General features: G+C 38.0%; 1 pseudogene; it reads left to right on the top strand.

The window, feature by feature from the left end:
• Nucleotides 1–1814: 1814 nt before the first annotated feature.
• On the top strand, nucleotides 1815–3064 carry LOC133080059 (large ribosomal subunit protein uL3-like; annotated as a pseudogene).
• Nucleotides 3065–3388: the final 324 nt, after the last annotated feature.

Below are 3388 nucleotides of genomic sequence, written 5' to 3'. Positions count from 1 at the left end.
AAAAAGGAATTATCTCATAAATTTAATTGGCATATGCAATCAGTGTAAATTATTCTAAATAAAATATCCCCTCCACATTTACAATAGGGATTTTTGCAGGAAATACTTATAACAGTTTATCTTACTCGGTTGACATAATCTTACACTAGACATCCAGGAGTTTTAAAATTTTGATATTTTATCATTGTGTGAGAACTGACTCTGGGTTGGACAGATGTTCTGTAATACTTCCAGGAGACAAAAAATCTTATTTGAATCTTCAACTACAGTTTTTAGTATATTGACCTGCCTCTCTCCACATTTTTTACAATCTATGATGTGTTTATCAGTTTTATTTTATGTATATCTTGAGCTTTACCAAATTCAGTTAGAGATAAGCATGAAAAGTTTTATAAATAAATAATATAATAATTCTTAGACTTTGCATAAATTTCTCATGCATGAACTGAAAAGCAGATGTAGGGGGAAAACTTCTCAAAATGTAATCTATAATAAATTCTAACAAACAAAAATATTTCTTAGGAATTTTTATTAGAAAATCTTGCATACATTTACCATGTTTGAGTCTACCTTTCCAGGGTTCATTTTTATACATGTTAATTTTAGTGTACACTTTATTCTTAATGAATGAATCTTGTCTCATAACTGAAGAAGAAGGAATTATCATGAAGGTTAGTGTCTAAGAAAAAGTTTCATAACCAAAGAAAATATTTCAGTACATTAGATATTTATAGGAAATGAATAGTCAAAAGAATAAAAAGCATAAAATTATTTATTTAAAAGAAAACATTTTTTAATTGTTCTTTGAGTGTTAGTCAATCACAATCTGGTGTTATCTACAGTCAGTGGACTTTGTTTGTTTGGAGGTAAGGGTTACATTCACTGTTAACGGATTTGTTCATATATATTTTATTTCTTTATCAACACAAATTTTCCATAAATACTTTAAAACGCTTGTTTATGTGAATATTTTCCAAAGTTCAAAGAAAATTCTTAACTTGAAAAAATTTTATTTAGATAATTCATTGTTAATTATTCTTGCCAACTTAGTCAATGTATCCCCTGATCAATGAATCAGCGTTAATCCCTTAACATTATTTTCTATTCTATGTTCTTAGTGCCTCTTCTCTGATTTCACAACTACTTATCAAAACAAACAGCTTATCCTGTTTCACTGCTCTCAACATCTTTCATAATTGCCCTGTGATGTTTAAAGTTGCAGATAATTCACATATGAAATATACTGTCTTTAATGTATCCCATTTCCTCAAATTCTCTGCTTTCAATGAAACGTGAAATCTAATTTAAAGCAAAGTTCAAAATACGATCTGTATAGCATCCATGCCAGTATTCTCACTTTGAAGATTTATGGCATGCTACAGCCTAGCTTTTTTAACAGGAATGAAAAAAGTAAACATCAAAAAGATGGGATTCTAGCTCAAAGTAAGTTGAGAACTCATAAGAAATCACTTGTCGGCTTTAAATTAATCCATTCATTCCAGTCTTGACTAATTGTTTTTCAGAATAGTGAATTTCAAGGTACAATTTCATGGCCACTATCATTATTCTTGGAAAACAATGGAAATGCGAATGATATTATGACCAAAGACAGATACACAATTTCATTTCCAAAATGGCAGATTCTGGAAAGTTATGTGCTATTTTTAATAAATTTGAGAACTGATTGTTAAAGTAATGGGCAATGACCATGTAGGATAAAAAGTGAGGATAATTGAGAATCAACATGAGTTCCCTGGGAGGAAATTAATCCAAAATAACATAATGTTGCTCTACCGGCAGCATCCTATGGCAGGATGTCTCCCTGGAAGTTCTCCGCTCCCAGGCATGGGTCCCTGGGCTTCCTGCCTCAGAAGCGCACAGCAGCTGGCACCACGGGAAGGTGAAGAGCTTCCCCAAGGATGACTCTTCCAAACCTGTACACCTCACAGCCTTCCTCGGCTACAAGACTGGCATGACACACATGGTGAGGGAGGTTGATAGGCCAGGGTGCAAGGTGAAGAAGAAGGAAGTTGTGGAGGCTGTGACCATTGTGGAACTGCTGCCCGTGGTGACAGTGGGCATTGTGGGCTACGTGGAAACACCTCGAGGCCTCCAGACCTTTAAGACCATCTTTGCTGAGCATTTCAGCAATGAATGCAAAAGGCACTTCTATAAAAACTGACATAAATGTAAGATGAAGGCCTTTACCAAATACTGCAAGAAGTGGCAGGACGTAATGGCAAGAAGCAGCTGGAGAGGGACTTGAGCAGCATGAAGTACTACCAGGTCATCTGTGTCATTGCCCACACCCAGAGGTGCCTGCTTCCTATAAACCAGAAGAAGGTCCACCTCATGGAGATCCAGGTGAACAGAGGCACTGTGGCCGAAAAACTGGACTGGGCTGGTGAGAGGCTATAGTGACAGGTCCCTATGATTCAAGTGTTTGGGCAGGATGAGATGATTGCTGTCATTGGGGTGACCAAGGGCAAAGGCTACATAAGGGTCACCAACCATTGGCACACCAAGAAGCTGCCCCATAAGACCCACCGAGGGCTGCATAAAGTTGCCTGTATTAGGGCGTGACATCCTGCCCGGGTGGCCTTCTCTCTGGCTCAGGCTAGACAGAAAGGCTACCATCACTGCATCGAGATCAACAAGAAGATCCACAAGATTGGCCAGGGCTACCTCATCAAGGACCGCAAACTGATCAAGAAAAATGTCTCTACTGATTAGGATCTGTCTGACAAGAGCATCAAACCTCTGTGTGGCTTTGTCCACTGCAGTGAAGTGACCAATGGCTTTGTCATGCTCAAAGGCTGCGTGGTAGGAACCAAGAAGCAAGTGCTCACCCTGCGTGAGTCCTTGCTGGTGCAGACCCAATTGTGGGCCCTGAAGAAGAGTGACCTCAAGTTTATTGACGCCACCTCCAAATTTGGCCATGGTTGCTTCAGACTGTGGAGGAGAAGAAAGTATTCATGGGACCCCTTAAGAAGGACAGAATTGCAAAGGAAGAAGGGGCCTAATGTCAGAACAGATTGCACAGCTGGTAGAATCTCAATAAAATTATTTTCCAGTGAGGGGGGGAAGTTACATAATGTTCTTTCTCTGATAAATTTTTAATGTTACTGATCAGCAAATCACTGCCAAGATGATGTATTAATTTCAACAAAGAAAAGTATCACATAATACCCTTGGAAATAAAGTAATAAATATTAACTTTAATAGCACTCTTTTTAATTAATTAATTAATTTTGGCTGTGTTGGGTCCCAGTTGCAGCACGTGGGGTCTTTCACTCTTTTTAAATTTATTTATTTATTTATTTTGGCTGCGTTGGGTCCCAGTTGCGGCACATGGGGTCTTTCATTGTAGTGGGCAGGCTCTTTGTTG

Source organism: Eubalaena glacialis, chromosome 19 (genome assembly GCF_028564815.1).
Source record: "Eubalaena glacialis isolate mEubGla1 chromosome 19, mEubGla1.1.hap2.+ XY, whole genome shotgun sequence".
NCBI classification, from domain to species: Eukaryota; Metazoa; Chordata; class Mammalia; order Artiodactyla; family Balaenidae; genus Eubalaena; species Eubalaena glacialis.
Note: the sequence above shows the minus strand (reverse complement) of the source record. Positions and strands in the feature narration are given on the sequence as shown.